At 40.0% G+C, this 21,599-nt stretch overlaps 1 protein-coding gene across 1 annotated transcript in view; it reads left to right on the top strand.

The window, feature by feature from the left end:
- The window catches only part of ZNF385D (zinc finger protein 385D), a 439,137-nt gene that overhangs the window by 72,143 nt on the left and 345,395 nt on the right, over positions 1–21,599 (top strand). The gene's annotated exons all lie outside the window — the stretch shown is intronic.

The raw sequence follows: 21,599 nt of genomic DNA, 5'->3' as shown, positions 1-21,599 counted from the left end.
ACAGATAATATGATGTTTACCTGAATTCAACCTGTGAAACACAATCCAGGGAAATGGTGTAGAAGAAACAAACAGATGACTTTTCTAATAGTTTTATAATTTTTATCTGTAATTCTCATGCAAAAATATTTCCTGTCAAGTACCTAAATACTCTCTATTACTCACCTACATCTAACTTCTCAGTTGTTGGATAATCCTTAAATGTCTGAAAAGATGCATCTGTCTGCAGTCTACAAAAGTCTACCCCGCACTGGTTTGGTAACAGCACTCAGCAGTTTTAGAGAATGTTACCTGTTCAAAACACTCAACAAATATTAGCTCATTGATCAATTAAATTAAAGAACTAAGTATTCTTCAAGCAATGCAGAGCAATGTGCTTAGCACACATCACAGTATCAATAAATGGATTCCGGATCTCCTTAGCAGATTTGGGAGAGACACTCTACTGTCGTCTGGTGAATACATTTGTATAAGTGTCTTAACCTGATAATTGCACATTTATCATGACTCAAAATTTTATGCCAACAAAATGGCCAAATAAAACTTTTTTTTTAAAAAGTCTATGTGACTACTGATAAGTATTTGCATGTTTCCCTTATACAATAAAGGTTTTATGATTAAGTAGTATTTTATTTATTATAGTGATTGCTTTTTAAGAAATTGGAGGAATACCCATATAAGTTAGACTAAAACAATCAACAGAGCATACTAATTGCAAGTTGTATGTTTTGTTCTGGTTTTGGCTCAATTGGGCACCATTTTGAAAATCTTATCCCTTAAGAAGAGATGGTACAAAAAATACTACCCTGTCAAAGCTTTATTAATGGCCTAAAAAATTTCACTTCAACAGATGCAGACACTGTACTGAATAATAATGGTCATAGCAATTATTCAGCAGTTTCTTGGGGAACACCACTGAAATTGAGGAGTAAATCATCTTTACAGACAGAAGAATTTTTGTCCTGTGGTGTAAATTCAGTTTCTAAAATATGATATCCAAAATTGAAATGTTAACCTTTATCTAAACATATGTGTTTTGTGTTTGGGGCATTCCTAGGATTTGTTGTTCTTCTTGGATAGAAAATACTAGATTACATGTATTATGAATTACCTGCCATTTATCTGGGATATTGTGGTATTTTTTCCTATTAAATTCCCAAGTGGCAGAAAATTGAATAATCTTCTACTGTGTTTTCCCTTTAAATAGCAAACAAAAGAGAACAGAAGGCTATGAAATATACTGCTGAACTTCCCTTCGTGCTAGACATAGTATCATGCTAACAAAAAATACTCTGATGTTCAAATGAGAAAATTTATTTGTCAATTTTCCTTAAAAGCACAATCATCTCTGAAAAATAAAGTTGGGTAGAAAAGGAGGAGAAGCAGAGCATGGGGAGGTTGGAAGGAAAGAAGAGAAATTGTCTATTAGCATTAGAAACTGTGCAAAGTTCGGAGCCTAGAAAGCATGAATTCAAGTTTCACCTCCTACTGCACTTGGCAATTGCATGACTGACTGACTGAAGCGTTTTTGTGAGGATGCAGGCAGGAATTATACAAGATTTACAGATGCAGTATAAGGCTTTCAGCAAGGTCACTGCTGGCAGTACTGACTAGTGTTCCGTAAGACATTTTCCCCAAGCTCCTACAGGTAATGAAGAAAATATAATGTGCATGTATCTAATCTTCCCAACTTCACTGCTATTTCCAGTGCTAAAATACTATAGTGCTTCGTAGTACTATCTGCATCTTTGTCTCATATTCTAACAATTCATTTAATTCAAAGACACTTCTGCCATATTTGTGAGTAAAGAAAGGTTATGTCTCTGTAGGCACTCTCTCCAACTCATTTACTTTTTTAGATGGTGCATGTTTCTTTCAGTATAGTTTGAAAAAATAATATCTCTCGCAATGGCAGTGACAGACCTTTGGCTTCACAGTAACACAATTCTAGACTGCATGTTCTTTTTCTGCTTCTAAACTGTGCCTTTCATACTGATAAAAAATTTAAAAAGTTATGGATATGTCTTAATAAGACTATTCGTCTGTAAAGGAAGTACTTGTTCTGTGTGATGAAGAGTTTCTGTGATGAGGAGTTTTGTGTAATGAATTTGCCTGGAGAAGGAGGATTGTATCTCACAGTATGGAAGCGGTTGGGGTTGTTGGAGTAATTGGGAGCGTGGTGGGACATGGCTGTTCTGCAGCCTAATGTAAATGGTCAGCTCCAGATGCAGTCGTTTGATATGAGGATCTGGGAGGAAGCATGAAATTTAAGTGCTCCAGGAATAAAGTGATCTTTGCAGTATTTTTTGAGGAAGCTTATGTGAGTGATTAGCAACCTTGAATTGGGACAAACAAATCAGTTTAGTGGAAATGATCTAAAAGTAGAGTGAGGAACAAATGTGAAAGTGAGTGTGGAAACAAACGTGAGAAACTAATGAGCTTTGGCATCGCAAAGCCAAGGACATTACTTTTATTAAAAACGTGGACTGCATGTTCTGGCCAAGTTTAGTGCAGAGTTACTCATAAAGAAAAACTCAGAATCAAACTGAGTATCTGCAGAGAAGACAGCCCATGGGACTGTCAAGAAAATACAAGTTTTAACTTCATGAGTTTCCTAACGATCAGCCTTACGGTGCTCTCCTTTCTATTTGTTCCTTGGCATAATCCTGAAGTGCAGTTCCAAGAGCTAAATGTCCCACTATTTATAGAGTTACTGTAATTAAAATGGACAACAAATCTTACCAAGCTAACATTTACAATAGCAAAGTGGGTTTCCTCTATTTATATTTCTTACACAAATATACACATATACATATACACACATCCCTTTTTGTTTTTTGTTTGCCTTCACTGATGGACCATTAGTAGAGTGGGTTGTTGTTCCATATGATGAAAACAGAAAGTCCTTGTATGCATGCTCAGAAATGTGGCTGGTTATCAAGACAGGTAATTGTTAAGTGTCTACCTCCAGGATCGTCTGCTTCTTTCCTTATCCCTGCAGATTGGTGGAACTCAAAAGTTCAGATCTGAAGGATGAGCTCTGCAAAGTCAGTCTGAGAGGAAAACTCAGGGTTTCATTGTATTGTTTTGTGCCAGAATTTACCAAGTTTGATTTTTGTCAAGGTTGCTGGTTCTTATCTCTATGGTGAGCAAAAGACTCCTGCAGGCAGAAATAAAAGGAACTTGGGTCCATCATTTGTCAGTGCTAATCCCTTTGCTGACAAAATGCTCTCTCAAAAGAAAATCCTGTGGTATGCTCACAGGTGTGACAAAATACCGTGCCACTGTGAAACTTCATGTCTAGGCTGTCTTTCATTTCATACTTTGCCACTGGAGCACTCATGCTTCTGGTGGGCTTGCTGTCAGAGAAAATCCACCCACCTTCTTATATCTCTTTTGATGGTTGAAATGATGACAGCAGGAAGAGTGGTAGTTGCTTCGTCTCCTACCTTAAACCCATAACAATGCTGAATACCTGTTAGTAGTTGATTGTGACAGTGGCTGCACAAATTAGCTATAATATGAGCACATTCTTGTTCAGAGCAAAATCTGAAACATAGTGACTTAGTGTTGCTTGGGCCAGAGGACCCAAAGTATTTTGCTGTTCTTTCTCATTAAAATTTAAGTTTATGGAAGGAAAATTGAAAAACAATTGTCCACTTGTTTGTGTGAAAAATGTTGATTTTGGCCAAGTTCATTGAGAGAAAATTTCCAGTGGTTTCGACTCCAAAAGTTTTACTCAAATTACACTTTTGATACTTATTTCAATATCCTCAGATATGTGTATGTGTATATATATGCACAGATATATTATTATGTATACATAAGTACACGCAATAAATGAAACTTCCGTGGCCTTCTTGAAGCTATTTATCCCACAAAAGGGTTGAAGTTAGTTGACAGGACAGAAAAAGCATGCTTTGTGGCAGATGGTGTTTGGAAAAAAAAGTCCTTGTAGTCTCCCGTGTGATTGGTGGCCGTTCAGAACAATTACCTTCCTAAAGGTAATTGTTAGTTGTTTGGGTGTCATAGATCTTTGAATTCTTCAAAACTAAAAAAAAAGTGTCTATTATAAAGTAGTAAAGATATAAATCATAGTGTGCTACAAGGGGAAAAAACAACCCCTCTTGCTGCTTATTTCTGGATAAAGAGCTTTCAACTTTAATGGGCAAATTATTTTTTTCTTAAATAAATGCAGATCACTGCAAGAAATCTTGGTGTAGTAAGAAGTGTCCAGTGTAAAGGATCGCTGCCTTGGTTTTTGTGTGAATTCTACTTGCAGTAAAAGTTTCAGAATTTGCTGAATCAGCAGGAGAGCAGTAATGTGGAATGAAGTTCAGTCAATGAAGAGCAATAAGTGTAGTGATCAATAATCAAGTGATTTGTGAAAAGCAGTTGATGACAGAATGTGTGTGTTGGTTCCAGATGTGTACGTACTGTAGCACCACGGCATGCTGAAGTGGGTAACACTGCTATGCTGCAAGGCAAGCCGTTCCCATTTGCTCCTGACAGTGAATGTTGATTGCAAATGACGTTATTGGGATGGATTTAAATATTGCTCAGTAAAAGAATGACGATTTTGTCTAAACTAGGGACATGAGAGGTAGGATGGAATAGTCTCTTGTGTGCAGTGGCTTAGGGGAAGGTCATTTGTTCTGTTGTTTGATTTCAGGCTGTGTTTTTGATGGCTTTGCTTATGTGCAGTGTTTACTCTTCATATGCCTCTGTGACAAACAAAATGAAAATGTGACAAAGATTTCAAATGGATTGCCGTCAAAATAAAGCAAAACTAAATGAATGTGTATTGAGATTTTTTTTTTATCTTAGTTGCCTGTATTTCAACAGTTTTTCTTTTGTTAAAGAAGAAATTTTTCAGGGAAGAAACAAACTTGACAATATCAAGGTTTACAATAGAAGTAGTAATTTGACGTTGTTTGGATTTTTATTACCTTATAGATCTTCTCAGGAAACTAAAACTAGCTGATCGGTCAGATATTCATTAAATTAATAGCGAATGTATTGCAGCCTTGTGAATCATACAGTCAACAATGAAGTTTTTAGCTACTGTAATCTTTGTACTTTTTCATCATTAAATGTTTCCCTTTTCTGATTAGAAGAGCTTTGCAGTCCTGCAAAGCTTTTGTCATATAAGAAGTTCTTACTCATGCAGGTAATTCCATTAAAATTCCCTGAAACTGCTACTGTGAATAGTCTGGGTCTAAATTAATAAAGGAGTCTCATTTCTATTCTTCTGGAGTAGCGGTATATCAAGCACTGAAAGTGCTTTAAGTGTTCTTTAACCCAACCTGTAAAAGATATCATAAATTTTAAAAATGACAGTTTCTATAATGCATAGCAAGAACAGCAGAAATTATGGTGACATGCTGAAATCACCAGTGACTACTGAGATGCTAAAACCACTGTATGAATTTCTAGGTAGGAGGAAAACGGGGATCTGATTCTGCTTTTCTTGCACTGTTTTTATGCCAAGGTAATACCACTAACTTTAGAGGCTGTTATCCTGACTTGCACCTGTAAAGGAGTATGTTCATCTTGCCATTTTAGGAAGTCCATTCAATTAGAAGTCTGTTTGTTAGTGGAAGGAGCACCCAATTGTAAAATTCTGTTGGTAGCTAAGGGTCACTATTACCCTTGAATTTAACACTTTTCTAACTTCTCAGAAAACATTTGTTTATATTGAGGTCTTGTATATATCCAGTGAGATGCAGTGTTTTAGATGATGAGGTTAATCAGAGAAGATAATACTAAGATGAAATATTGGCCTTGAAATATTAGGCCATTTAATAGTTTGTGAAGTCTCCTAACCTTTTGTCATAAAATAATGTTTCAAAATGAGTTAGTTCTGAAAATTCCATATATATTTTATTCAGCAGTCTTAAATGACCTTCAGTGCTAACAAATATTTTGATGTAAAGTTGAGCTATTATTTTGAAAAATGAAGTAGTTGTGCAAGTGCTAGGGATTTTATAAACTTTTCCTATGTTTAATAGAGTTTATAAGCTGCTTCATCTGAATCAGGATGTCTGAAGGAAGAAACTTCGTAGGTCTTATAGAGCTTTAAATTCTACCATGCATGATTTCTCAGAGGTTTTCAACAACTTCACCCTACTCCGACAGGTCGAGAGAGATGGTGGGTGGCCAGCAGAGCTGGAAATATTTTACAGACTCAGCAGCAATGGTTTTTGCAGATCACAGTGGCTGAGCAAAAGTACTCGGGCTTCCCAAGGGCAGCAGTTCTGGGTCTGTGCTATGAGCATCTGCTGTGAAGTACAACAGAAGTACTGCTGTGAAGGTCTTCCAGAGAAGACTGAAAAGCATAAGCTATGCTACTTTCTCTGTGTGTGTGCGGTGTTATTCCCATACTTTCCATGATTCTTTTTCAGAAATATGTTTTTTAGGACAAAAAATGACTTTCAGTCATGTGTGAGTGTTTCAGAAGTAAGCACTGCTGCCTTGTAATTAATAGCAACCCATGTTGTATAAAGCCTAACAAAAAAATAATACGGTGGTGCAATCCTGAAGGCAGTGGTCCAAGACAAATTTGTACAGAAAATATATATAAATATGTATCTCTCTCTCTGTGAAACTAAAAAACCTTTCCTACTTTAGAAGCTATTTTGTATTTTAGCAGTAGTAAAGCACCATAATTGATTAATGTGTCCAGTAAGCTCTTAGGCGTCTCTGGTAATTTTCTAGACTTTGGAAGATATTGCTGTAATATCTTGTAAAATCAAAAATTTCAAACGGGCTGATTTTTACAAGTAAAGTGAAGTAGCAGTCCCTGCACCAGAGGGGAGGTATTGGCTTGAAGTCTCTAGTTTGTTCATCTTTTCCTATATTTCCATATTTTTTATTATTGAGCTATATATGTCCGAATTGTAAATAGTTAACATATTTCAGGGATCTTGGATCAAGAAAACCTACAGAAGTAATTAAAAACCCTCTCTTTATACTTACTCTAAATGCTGTTTTAATGTGTGTAACTCATAAAAAAAATATAAACAAATTTTCCTCAATATACCATACCCTTGTGTTCCACACATGATTCAACAGAGAAGTGAATTACACTTGTGGGAAAGTAATGCAAGGAAAAAGTTACTGCAATGCCTCATTTCTCAGTAAATCCCCTTAGGTCGTGATACATTTTCCTGAACGTACACGAGGATGTACACTCATCCTGTGGGATTATAGCAATCGTACCTTGAAATTACGTTTGCATTCACTAATAGTGAATCACCTGAATTTATCCCAAATAAAAAATAAATCATTCCGGTTTCTCTTTTCAGTAATTAGATTCCTTTTGCACATTTTTATTTTTGATGCATAAGCACTTCTGTAAATGCATTGCATCTGGGTACTGTGATGAAAAGGTTATTACAAATGTGACAGACAGATAGGCTTTATGTTAAAATAATTCCCCAGCTGCATAAGTGAAGCCCTATGTTGGCCTTGTGTGACTGTAACAAAAGACAGCTGCTGCTGTAGGATGCTGTGTCATCCTGGGGAAACAGAAAAAGGCCCAGATCTCCCAATTTGTCTTTCAGATTTTTTTACCAATACATGTCATAGATAGTTTGGTTTGTTAGACATTTATCTGTAAATCCCTAATATTGATGAAGAGGTTGAAGTAAATGTGTAGTTGACATGAAAGAACATTTTATCAGCCTCGGATACAACAAAAAAAAGACATCAGCTGTCAAGATATGATAGAGAATATGCTTTCTAAGTTATATAGAATATGTTTATACTTTTCACCTAAAACAGTACAGTCTACCCCAAATAAACCCAATGCTAAAACTAGCAGAAATTATGTTCCTGTTGCCATGAGTCTGTACTACATCCTCATTATTAAAGAGGAAGCAATCCAAAGGTGCAAGAATAAGATAAATGACAATAACTTTCCCATGCACTCGCAAAAGCACCTGCTAACCTTTCCAAACACAACAGACTTTCAGATTGATGCGTTTGCATTGCTTGGAAAATGATCTGCTCTCCATTAAATTCAACATTAAATGGCCCAGTGGGTGTAATGAAACAATAAAACAATAATAAAAAAATCCCTATACTTGTAAATACTGCCAGAGCTACCCGAGTATTTTATAAGGAGCAAATAATCTGAAAAACAATTACTTTTGTAAAAGTATAAATGATAATATTCGACTATAAACCCTAATTCATCAAGTTTTTTTTTTTAACACTAGTGTTTGTAGAAGTGCAATTACAGGGAGACAAAACGTACAATATTCTGTTTGATCTGGAAATCTCTTGTAAAGGGTAACTGAGGCACTAAAATCGATCTCTTGCTCTTCTCTGGTTCTTTTGTTTTAAAGACCTCTTAAACAACCACATAGCAACTTCCTAAAACAAAAGTATAACAAAAAGAGCGGGCAGATTGACTTCTAACTTTTGGCTGTTTTAATAAATGGTAAACATTGCTATTTCCTAGGACCTCAGGGGGTTGGAGAATTGAAATCATAGAACTCTGGCAATCTTGAGAAATTATTTTGCAAACTGTAAGAAAATAATATTTCTGAAATTGCTCATGTAAAACAAAAGTACAAAACACAAACTTCTGATGTTCCTCCTAAATAGAAAAGAAAAAAAAATTGAATTGTAGTAATCTCTTGTTTGTGACCTTTAATTTTCTCTTCCCCTCCATTATTATATTTATTGACAGTTTATTTTATTCAGTATCTAATGACTGCATACGCGTAACAAAGATTGTAGAGGATGAACTATCTGTCTCAAAATTATCTTTCTTTATTCTGCAGTGTTTTTTGGAGGAGTGGTAGGGTGGTTTTTTTTGTTTTGTTTTTTTTGTTTTTTTTAAAGCAGAATACCCCGAGAGCTCATTCATGTGATTTGCCTTTTAATTCTTTTTCAGTTTTATTTTGTACATGTATTTTTATCAGGATATTGCTGAAATATCTAATCATAAAAGGAAAAAAAATAAGCGACTTGTGTTTCTAAAGAGATAACCTATCAACAAAATACAAATAAACATCAGCTGAAACTTCAGGATGTTTTAAAAATTACCTAGGGGTAGCCAGTGGTTGTATTGGAGCGTTAAGGAACAGAGCTTACTCGTCTGCAAAACTGAGTTGCTTGTTGTGCCCAAACGTTCATACTCTTGCTTTCTGCTGAGATAGAAAGCTTTGTCTGGATATGTAGGTACTAGGAAAACTAAAGATCTTTAAGGCGGAATATGACACTTACAGGATATCTGGATGACAGGTTATAGGCTGATTTCACATCGGGTAATTGATCCAGAGAGGCTGAAAGAGGTGATTTTTATTTATGAAATCAGAAGTAATTCCAGTACCTGCAAGATTTCAGTAGTTCTGTAGGAAAAGATCGGTTGTTGTCTTTTCCCTTTGCACATCCTTTTTTCTTTACACTTGTCTCTGGACCCTGCTAAATGGTCTAATTTATACATCACTCAGAGTTAATAGCTTGAAAAATCTGCAATTTTTTCCCTGACCTTTAAAACCTGTACTAACTGCTTACCTTTTCAGAAATAATGCTAAACCCAAGGTTTTGCCTAGTAGAGGCCATCCAAATTGCCATTTGACACTTCTGTCCCTTCTTTTTGAGCCCAGCAAACTCAGAGTGCTGTTGGCAGGAGTTTCAAGGCTGTGAGTGGAATTCCCAAATGTGGAAATCAAGAATATGTAACAAATAATGGAATTCAGAGTGTGTGGCAACAACAAATTTTCTTGGTAGGCAGAGGCTCCATAGCTTTGCTAGCTATGCTTTTTGCCATTTTAGCTGCCTTCTGTACAAGGTCTGTACACCAAATACTGCTGACGGAGAGGGAGATGAGGCAATGCAAACAGCTTGCTTTAAAACCTGCATGGGAAGAGCATCCCTCAGGGCCTGGGCACCAGACACATAGCTGAACTCCTGTCTTTATTTGGCCCTATTTTAGACAGAAATCTATGTCTTCACAAGGCTCATCTCTAAAAATGGATTGAATAATAAAAAAAAAGGGGTTTTCGTGGCTTGGCTTTGGCTGTAAGTCACCACAGTAGTGCTTCTCAGATTTTAGAAGCTGGTGTTTGCAAATTAATTACTTGGCCTTTAAATAGTTCCAAACCACCCAAAGTGCTCCATTATGTTAGCACAGGCTTGAGAAATAGATATGTATTACTAGCTAATTGAATAACATATGGTGTTGATTAGTGCTTAGCTCTTTTTATAGAACTCAATTAAAAAAATGACTGCAGTATATTTTGAGACTGAAATGTCTGTTGGTTGCTTCTGGCACAAGGGAACTGCTGAACCAAGAAATTACAAACTTCTTCTGTTTAGTTCATCTGTAAGTTCCTTTAGGAACTTGTGGTGCACGTGGATGTGATGGGAGATAGGCTGGGGTCTGTTCATTTGCTGCAGTATTGAAATGCAGCGTTTCCTGAAAGACTTAAGTGCTCTCCCGGCAAAACAAAACAAAAGCCCAGCTTTTATTTTCTGCGCTATTGCTCAAGGTATACAAGTATACAATGAGCCTATTTTAGATGGATGAAAATCTACTTTTACAGAGTGGAGTTTGCAGAGATGCCTTTCTTGGGACGAGTCCCAGAATATAGACATTAAGGTACAAAACCCTCCAACCCCAAATAACCTCAGTCTCCTTCCACTTCATCCCTCCCCCTCCCACAAGAAATAAACATGTAGGGAGAACCTGCCTTTATTTCTTTCACTTAATACAGTTATTCCTCAAGATGTTATTTTCCTCTTGAAATTTGCAAAAATCACCTGAGTCAATGATGATTATGATTTTTTTATTATTCACACAGATGATTGAAGTGGTATAACAGCTAACAGTAGTCATCAGATTGGGGGGATCTGGAAGGATATGAAGAAACAATAAAGAGGAAAATAAGATGATTCTCCCCTGACTTGTCTTTTTTTTTTTTTTCCTCCTGAGCTATCTCTTCTACTGTATTTCGTGTGGATTTTTGAAGGGAAAATTTGGTAAATAGTGGCTTCAAATGTGATGTGATGTGCACTGTGTGAGACAGATAGCAACAAGAAATACTGGCTTCCATCTGCAATTTTATCACTGACTAGTAATTTAGCTCTTGGGTGTATGACCTGACAAACTCTTCCTTGCTTTTTAGAAGCAAGTGATGATTATTCTTGCAGTTCTAAAATTCTTAGTAGAAAAGTCTACCAACAGAGTGAAATTACTTAATGCATGTGTTTTCCAGATTTTCACATGAGCTTTTATTGTATTATATACTATTTTGTATTTAATTTTTGTCTGAAAGACAGAAAAATCTGAAAAACTTGGAACGAAGTTCCTTCTGAAAAATCGATTATTTTTAAATAAGCCTTTCCAATCCCAGTAGGTTCACATTCCCCAGTGGCTCTTCTGCTGAAATGACGTCCATTCATCCATCCAGAGAAAACAGATGAATCCTGCAGCGTATCCTCAAGGTTACTTGGGTCATTTGGGAGGGAGCTGCGTTTCAGAGATGCAATGCTTTCACAATGACTGTCCTTTCACTGTTTTCCTGTTGTTCGTCCGTCTCATTGTATGTTTGTAACTGCCACAGCACCAATGTATAAAATAGACCATTCATGACCTAAATTGCTGTGGGCTTGAAAGCAGGAGCCAGTGCAACCCTGATCAAGATGAGAAGGCTACAGTGCCAGCACCACTTCATCCAGTGATAACAAGAAGGCAAAAAAGCTATTTTTTTTTTGTATTCCTGATCCTTCCCCCAGGCTGTCCTGGCCCCTCCATCCATGTATAAAATAGATGGCAATATGTTCATTTTAAGCTTCTCCTAGGAACATATTTCTAGAGCCAACATTTTATTTAGTGAGGTCAACACAGAGGTTGTGAAGGCATATTATCTGTCACTGGCTTCTTGGTAAAGGAGTTGCAGGTAACTGGTGCAGTAGGGATTTTTGAATAACATAATAGGTAAATAGGAAGACTGTAGTCTACAGATACCCATTTTTGGGGAGGGTCCTGTCATGTGTATCTGCTTACAGTGTGAAAGAGTTTCTTAAAAGGTTGACAAAAAGGTCACCGTGCTCCCATGACTGTCATCAAGCAGTAGTGTCCTATCATGTGAAAGATATTTTCAAATCAAACATCAAATTTATGATATTTGAAAGGATTGGAAGATTTCAGTTATTACCAGAGAGGTTTTTGTGTAGTGGCTGATAGCATTCCCCTAAGATGTGAAAATTGTTAAAGTGATAATTAGAGAGAAGGTCATGATAAGTGATCAATTTTTATTTTTTTAAATTCTAATTTTTTAAAAAACCATTGTTTTAGCAACAGTTTCTTTGAAAGCAGTTGATATATGTTGTTATCTGTTGATACCTGAAAACCAGATTTTCTTTTTACCTGCCAAATTCGGTCCTTTTAACATTTGAAGTTTTTATGGCAGGCAGAGTGAGATTCATCCTATCTAACTTGAGATCTACAGCATAGACATCTGCAGAGGAGAGGGAATGCATGTTTCTAAGAGCAAAACACGTGAGTTGTAATGTTAGTGTACTTCATAGTGAGATGACTCTTTCTACAGCCACTGAGATTTGTAGTGACTGTAGCATCTAGGAATGACTAATTGAGATGCAAGCATCCACATCTTTGCCACCTTTGTTATTTTCACAGTTTTGGAATGAAATATTAGAAACCTCTGAATACTGTAATTAGTGGATTTTTGTCCTTAATGCCCTGTCTGTATTTTCTATCCTTCAGCTATTACAGGCAACGTATTTGTTGTAGCAACTTGTTGGAAAATGAGTTGTTCCGAAGAGATTCTTCAGAATATACTGTGTCATTCATCAATGGCGAATTATCTGTGTTGAGTACAACTGACTTACTGGCACAGAGGTGTCTCACTCTGGGATTCATATACTCAATTGGCCTCTTAAATGAAACCAAAATATTTAACTATTATGTACACAGGGTCTAAGAACCAGTGACTGGAATAGTTCCACACTGACAACAAAGTCTGGAAACAAAACAGTTAGTTGGAATACAAATAAGCGAAGTTTCCATTCCATATCCTTGAATAGAAAGCATGCTTTTGTCTTGCATTTAAGAAGATAAGCATTGTTTCACAAGAAGGATGTAATTTCTAATCCCTTACATTCAAGCACATCTCAGAAGAAAAATCCCCAGGCAGTAGGTTTGTTAGCCAAGCCAGCAAACACCACAAATTGTACTTGTGCTGGTTTTCCACATGGAACAGTTTTCTACTTCACAAACCTATAATGTCATGCAAAGTTCATTTTACTGGTAAGCATCATTGAGCCAAAATTGAGTTCAGAGCTCCAGGGAAAATAAATGTAAACATTTATCCACAGTGCTATTTAAATTGGCTTGAAATTTTGAGTTCTTGGTAACCTTGCTCATTCATTTCTAGTTCACTGCAGTCTTGTCTTCCTTAGGGCTCCTAAAGGTTGAGAAGTTAGTTTTCTTTTGGGGGGGGGGTGGGGGGGGGAGTTATCTGCAAAACTGATGACTGTGTATATGATATGCAACTAATGCAGTCAAGATGAACTCTATAAGGGCAAGGAAAAAGGGTTTTAATTTAATGCCTATCCATCTCCACGCAGGATCAGCTGTTGAAACAAATAAGACATTGATCGCAATGAAAAAAATGTTTTTAAAATTAAGATTATGTTTTCTTCTAATTATATTCTGTGTAACTTCCCAATAGAATAAACTAAGTATTCTTTCCCTCATCCCCACCAATCAAAATTGCTGCCTAAACATTTCATTCCAGAAAATAGAAGCATGCAATGATGCAGGCGTGAACTGAAAGTCTGTGTGCTACTTTGCAAGAATTAGTCTGCATCTGCATTAGTTGCGTTAGTTGAGACACTGGTGGATCTTCTAGAAAGTTTCACAAACTTTTTTCTTTTCTTTTACAATACTACTTGGAGTGGTAAATTGTATTTTGAAAGTATCTCAGCAAGTTATACTCAGTTGGATATCTCCCCTTCGTTATCTGTTGCTATCTTTATTTCCTTGTCCTTTAAGGAATGTTGAGTAAGAAGGATTCAGAATGCTTTAATCCTAAACTGCTTCTGTTTTTCCAAATTTTTTTTGTCTTTATGTTTGGGATGTTTTTCTTTTTTTTTTTCTCAAACCATTTGTATGCTATGCAATGCTAGCTTACAGCATCAGCTCAAGTGATTTGCACAGGTGTATAGTGTATCACCTTAGTCCTTTACTAGTGCCATTATGTATTCAGAAATCACTGTATCTGTAAAGGAAATGGTGGCAGACTGTAGTGTAATGTGTATTGCTGAAACTTCTGTTTTTCTAACTGTCACCTAGTCTACAGGTATAAATGATTCCCTTCTTCCTCCAAATTTCAGAGAGACATGACAGTAGGCAAAAATGTATTGTGGCTCTAATGCTGTCACAGCTTTCTTATGAAAGCACAAGTCAAATGCTCGATGCTTGAACCATTTATTTCCAAGCTATACTTTCCCTTACTATGCCTTTATTTGGCATGCATTTTATAATTCCTTTTTCTGGAATGAGATTAGAATGCAAGACAGAGGTATTCGATATACCAAAAATAAGACTCTCATATATTAGTGTTAAACTAGTGTTGCTGGGGCGAGGGGGAGCACAGTTCAGCCCGCCAGTGCCGAGAGTCCAGAAGCTCAGGAAGGATCTCGTGTATGTGCAGATGAACTTAAACTGCGGTCCAAAAGAACTCCTGTCGCTCCAGCCAGCAAGTCGGCTTTGTTGGGGGCCCAGCTGAAGTGTCTCTATACCAATGCACGCAGCATGGGGAATAAACAGGAAGAACTGGAGATGCGTGCACACAAGCAGGGCTACGACCTTGTTGGCATCACAGAGACGTGGTGGGACGACTCGTACAACTGGAGTGTCAACATGGAGGGGTATAGGCTTTTTAGAAAGGACAGGAAGGGGAGACGAGGAGGGGGTGTCGCTCTCTACGTCAGCAACCGGCTGGAGTGTGTGGAGCTCCGCCTGGGGATGGAGGAGGAGCTGACAGAGAGCTTATGGGTCAAGATTAGAGGATGGGGAGGGACAGGGGACATTACGGTGGGGGTCTGTTACAGGCCGCCTGGCCAGGAGGACAGAGCAGACCAGGTGCTCTATAGCCAGATAGGAGCAGCCTCACAGTCACAAGCCCTGGTCCTCATGGGGGACTTCAACCACCCTGACATCTGTTGGAGAGACAACACGGCAGGGCACAGGCAGTCCAGGAGGTTCCTGGATTGCGTGGACAATAACTTCCTCCTGCAGGCGATAGAGGAGCTGACAAGGAGGGGTGCCATGCTCAACCTTGTGCTGACCAACAGGGAGGGGCTGGTGGGGGATGTGAAACTAAAGGACAGCCTTGGCTACAGCGACCGCAACACGGTGGAGATCAAGATCCACGGGGCAGCAAGGAAACTACATGGCAAGCTCTCTGCCCTAGACTTCAAGAAGGCAGACTTCGGCCTCTTCAGGGACCTGATAGACAAAGTGCCATGGGAGGCAGCCCTGGAGGGAAGAGGGGCCCAGGAAAGTTGGTCCACATTTAAGGAGCACCTCCTTCAAGCTCAGCAGAGGTGCATCCCGATGAAGAACAAGTCGGGCAAAAAGGCCAGGAGGCCTGCGTGGATGAGCAAGGAGCTCCTGGACCAACTGAAAGTGAAAAAGGAAGCCTATAGAGGGTGGAAGTGGGGACAGGTAGCCTGGGAGGACTACAAAGAGGCTGCGCGAGTGGCCAGGGATAAGGTAAGGAAGGCTAAAGCCCTGGCAGAACTGAATCTGGCCAGCGATATAAAATGTAACAGGAAGAGCTTTTATAGGTATGTAGGGGACAAAAGAAAGTCCAGGGTAAATGTAGGCCCCCTCCAGAAGGGAACTGGTGTCCTGGTTACCCAGGACATGGAGAAGGCTGAGGTTCTCAATGACTTTTTTGCCTCCATCTTCACCGACAAGAGTTCCTGTCCCACCGCCCAAGCTGTAGAAGGTGCAAGCAGGGACAGCGAGAATGAAGAACCGCCCATTGTACTCGAAGAGCGGGTTCGGGATCATCTGAGGAACCTGAAGGTGCACAAGTCCATGGGACCTGATGAGATCCATCTGCGGGTCCTGAGGGAACTGGCGGATGAAGTTGCCAAGCCACTGGCTATTGTATTTGAGAAGTCGTGGCAGTCTGGTGAGGTCCCCGATGACTGGAAGAGAGGGAACATAACCCCAATTTTTAAAAAGGGGAATAAGGAAGACCCAGGTAACTACAGGCCTGTCAGCCTCACCTCTGTGCCTGGCAAGGTCATGGAGCAGATTCTCCTGGAAACCATGCTAAGGCACATGGAGAGCAAGGAGGTGGTTGGTGACAGCCAACATGGCTTCACGAAGGGCAGATCGTGCCTGACCAATTTGGTGGCCTTCTATGACGGGGTGACGGCATCGGTGGACAAGGGACGAGCAACTGACATCATCTACCTGGACTTGTGCAAAGCTTTTGACACTGTCCCGCATGACATCCTTCTCTCTAAACTAGAGAGGCATGGGTTTGATGGACGGACCACTGGGTGGATAAGGAGTTGGCTGGATGGCCGCACTCAGAGAGTGGTGGTCAACGGCTCAATGTCCATGTGGAGACCGGTCACGAGTGGCATCCCTCAGGGGTCCGTGCTGGGCCCAGCCCTGTTCAACATCTTTGTTGGCGACATGGACAGTGGGATAGAGTGCACCCTCAGCAAGTTCGCCGACGACACCAAGTTGTGTGGTGCCGTCGCCACGCTGGAAGGGAGGGATGCCATCCAGAGGGACCTTGACAGGCTGGAGAGGTGGGCCCGTGCCAACCTCATGAAGTTCAACCAGGCCAAGTGCAAAGTCCTACACCTGGGTCATGGCAATCCCAGGCACAAATACAGGCTGGGCGGGGAATGGATTGAGAGCAGCCCTGAGGAGAAGGACTTGGGAGTGCTGGTGGATGAGAAGCTCAACATGAGCAGGCAATGCGCCCTTGCGGCCCAGAAGGCCAACCGCATCCTGGGCTCCATCAAGAGGAGCGTGGCCAGCAGGTCGAGGGAGGTGATTCTCCCCCTCTACTGTGCCCTGGTGAGACCCCACCTGGAGTACTGTGTCCAGTTCTGGAGCCCCCAACACAAGAAGGACATGGACCAGTTGGAGAAGGTCCAGAGGAGGGCCACAAAGATGATAAAAGAGCTGGAGCACCTTTCCTATGAGGACAGGCTGAGAGAGTTGGGGCTGTTCAGCCTGGAGAAGAGGAGGCTCTGGGGAGACCTGATAGCGGTCCTCCAGTACCTCAAGGGGGCCTACGAGAAAGATGGAGAGAGGCTGTTTAGTAGGGCCTGTTGTGATAGGATGAGGGGTAATGGTTTTAAAATAGAGGGGGGTAGATTTAGATTAGAAATTAGGAAAGAATTTTTTACGATGTGAGTTATAGAACACTGGAACAGGTTGCCCAGAGAGGTGGTGGAGGCCCCATCCCTGGAAACGTTCAAGGCCAGTCTGGATGAGGCTCTGAGCAACCTGATCTAGTTGGGGATGTCCCTGCTCCTTGCAGGGGGATTGGACTAGATGGGCTTTGAAGGTCCCTTCCAACTCTAACCGTTCTATGATTCTAGGATTAGGCTGCGTTGATTGGAATATTAGAGGGTGTTATAATATGCTAATACAGTTTATTAGACTGCCGACTTATCTGTGTTTCAAAAGGAGTTAGACATGTGTACACATAATGTACAATGTTTGTTTAATTTACTGAGATTATATTTGCTTAGAAGATCTGTTTTATTATACTGATCTCATGGCTATATGACTAGCACTATAGGTCTAAATATATACTGTACTTGTAATTTTAAATTCATACTGCTCTCTAGTGGGGAATGTTTTCAATGCAAAAGATTATATATATTGATGTACAGCATGTATATAAACTGGGATTTCTGAAAAGTTACTGTCATCTAGAGCAATTTGGAAAAACTAATGCTATCATGTTAGCATTTTAATCCTTGTAATGTATTGATTAAAGACTGAATATCTTAATTTAAAAATATTTTAGACAGATGAATATAGCTCTCTTTGGATTGAACAATATCTCCAGCAAACTCCAGAAGGCTGAGAGCTTGATGGATTGCTGATGCTTCCTCAGGAGAAACCTTCACCTTCCATTAGGAGAAAAATGCTATAGATCTGTAGAATAACCTCAGGTTTTCTCCTGAACTTCCACAGTCTCATAATATCTTATGGGATGGCTGTAATTTGTCTATAAAAGTTCCTGTCATCACTGTTGATATAATAGGTTTGATTTTAGTAAGTAACTACATTTATGCTGCTTTTTTTTGTTCCTCTTTAATTTTGTTTTGGAATGAATTGTTTAGCCTGCTTTCTCATCTCTTGCTTTAGACAGCTAAAATCCTGTACAGTTGACTGTACACAAAAGCTGAAATAGTAATACTGACTGAACTGGTTGAGTGAGGTTTTAATCTACAGCAAGTGCAGAGCTCCTCTCAGAGCTGGTTTTGTACTTTCTTAAATCAAATAGAGTTTAGTTAGCATAAAAGAACAAAATACTAATTAGATAGCAAGCGAATCTGAAAACTGAGATTGAAACTGTTTTTGAATATTGATAGGATTTAGATTTGCATCTTTAGATAAATTTGTCTTTTTGATTTGATTGGAAAGAAGTAAATGTGCTTAAAACCTTGGGAGGACTGGCAAAACATTTAGCTGATGAAATTTATAGTATTTGAAGCTATCTCAAGAATGATTTGCAGTATTTTGGTGTAATCAAACCCGAATCTGAAGACTTATTTAAACTTATTTTTAGATACTGAACCTTGTCTGTATCTGAGATTAAAGGCATCTGTAGCCCATTTTCTTGTGTTGCTGCAATCATCTTCTTTGTCTCTAGGCTGACTGATTTGTTAGTTAGAGACCAAATAGTATAGTCGTATTTAAGGCTGCAGCAATTTTGTCACTCAAAGTACAGATTAGATTCTTTGGTTAGATTTTCATTTATTCACTAACTCTGCAAGAACAAGCAGTTCAAAGCTTTATATGCTATTTCAAGGTCTCATCAAGATGCTAAGTTGGTATAACATTTTGCACTTCTCGAATAGTAAATTAGGTTTGTGGTGCACAGAGCACTTCTTCACCTGTGCCATTTCTACTCACCTTTAATCACAGAAGCTTATGTTTACATTGGTTTCCCTTGAAGTTCGGCAGATGGGATTATCATCTCATTTCTGTATTTGTTGCAGTTTGGTATCAGCTGAATCGAAGTTAACTATCCTTGAATTATAATCCTGGGAGGTGAAAATAAGAAGCCAATAGAACATGTTTATTATTTGTCTTTGAACTATTTTGAACCAGACAAGTTATGAAATCGTTAGATTTGGGCTTGAAAGCGTTCACAGGAGGTGGAGGGGGAATGACTAGGGATTGCTAAATACCTAATTAATAAACTCAACAGCGCGATCTATGCTTAGCTTATCTGACAAAAATATAGGGTGTCTATTTTTTCTTTTGTTAGTTGTGATGCATCAAAATATATAAATATGACAAATAGAGACTAACTCTACTCCCCCCCTCCTGTTTTTTCCCAACTTGAAAAATGCTTCTTGCATTTCCAAGTGCTAAAACAGCTAAGAATTTCTAGTGATTAGTCAAGTGCAGTACTTGAAAGTAGGAGTGTATGTAATGGAATGTAACAATAGGTTGTTGTTCATGTAGAGTTTAACTGACCTATTTATTGTACATTTTATATTAAAAAAATAAAAACGTGACACTTAGGGATTTAGTCCTACAGAGAATTATAAAATATTTTTGCTGTAATAACTGCTTGTATTTCTGTAGTGGATTGACCTTGTCTGGCTGCCGGACACCCACCCAGCCACTTGCTCTCTCTCTTTCCACCCCAGGACAAGGAAGGGGAAATAAGATGGAAAAGCTTGTGGGTTGATATAAAGACAGGAGGAGCGCTTACTGGTTACTGTCACGGGCAAAATAGATTCAACTTGAGGTAAATTAATGTATTGCCAATTAAAATAGACTAGGATGGTGAGAAACAAAGACAAAACACTGAAACACTTTGCACCTCTGCCCCCGCCTTCTTCCCAGGCTTAACTTCACTCTTGAGTCTCCTACACTACCATCCCATCCCCGAGCCGTGAAGGACTGGGGTTGTGGTCAGTCCGTATCACTTTACTTCTGCTGCACCTTCCTCCTCATGATGTTCTCCCTGGGGTCCCTCTTACGGGATACAGTCCTTCACAGACTGCTGCAGTGGGGGTCCTTCCCATGGGCTGCAATTCTTGAAGAAGTGCTTCCAGCATGGGCCCTTTCCATCGGTTAGAGTCCTTCAGGAAAGGGCTGCTCTGACGTGGATCCCCCATGGGGTCACAGGTCTTGCCAGAAAACCTGCTCCTGCGTGGGCTCCTCTCCATGAACCTCAGTCCCTGTCAGGAGCCTGCTCCTTTGTGGGTTCTCCATAGGCTGCAGCTTCCTTCAGGGCATCTTCGCCTGCTCTGGCGTGGGGTCCTCCCTGTGCTGCAGGGTGGATCTCTGTGCCTCCATGGGCTGCAGTGGGACAGCCTGCCTCACCATGATCTTCACCGTGAGCTGCAGGGGAATCTGTGCTCTGGCACCTGGAGCGCCTCCTCCTCCTTCTTTTCCACTTTCTGCAGGGCTGTTTCTCTCATGTTTTTTCAAGTGCTGCAGTTTTTACCCTTTCTTAAATGTGTTATTACGCAGGTGCCACACCTATGGCTGATCGGCTCAGCTTTGGGCATTGGTGGGTCAGTTTTGGAGCTGCCTGGAACTGGCTGTCCCCAGCATGGGACAACCCTTGGCCTTGTCTTAGAGGGGGCACCCTGCAGCCCCCACTGCTGGCACCTGGGCACCTGCATCCAATACAGTTTCCCACTGAAAGTGACAATTAAGATGTCATGAGCTTCATCTAGATTTTGCTGAGATTTCTAACTTAGCATTTGTAAGGTGTTGTAGTTCAGTCCTGATCGGACCAGACTACGCAGTCTCTCTCTCACTCCCCCCACCTTCTGAGAGAACAGTGAGAGAAAATATAAGGAAAAACGGCTCGAGGTTTGAGATAAGGACAGGGAGAAATCCTTAAAGTTACCGTCACGGGCAAAACAGACTCGACTTGGGGAAAACTATTCATTTATTACTACAAACAGCAGGGTAATGAGACAGAGAACAAGATAACCTCCTCCCACCCCTCCCTCTTCCCGACCTTAACATTATCTCTACTACCTTCCCGCACCCCGAGCGGCACAGGGGGGAAGAGGGAATGGGGGTTGCGGTCAGTTCATCACACGTTGTTTCACGCTGCTGCTTCATGGTTGGGGGAAGAACTCCTCACATTCCTCCCCTGCTCCAGCGTGGGGTCCCACCCCTACTCCACAGTCCTTCGTGGAACTGCTCCGGCGTGGGTCGTCTCTTCCACGGAGTTCAGTCCCTTCAGAACAGCTGTCCCAGCAGGCCCTCCACGGGCCACAGCTGCCTTCAGGCATCCACCTCCCCCGGTACGGGGTCCTTCACGGGCTCCAAGTGGATCTCTGCTCCTCCGTGGACCTCCATGGGC

The sequence above is a fragment of the Chlamydotis macqueenii genome, chromosome 2 (assembly GCF_036417535.1).
Source record: "Chlamydotis macqueenii isolate bChlMac1 chromosome 2, bChlMac1.mat, whole genome shotgun sequence".
NCBI classification, from domain to species: domain Eukaryota; kingdom Metazoa; phylum Chordata; class Aves; order Otidiformes; family Otididae; genus Chlamydotis; species Chlamydotis macqueenii.
Note: the sequence above shows the minus strand (reverse complement) of the source record. Positions and strands in the feature narration are given on the sequence as shown.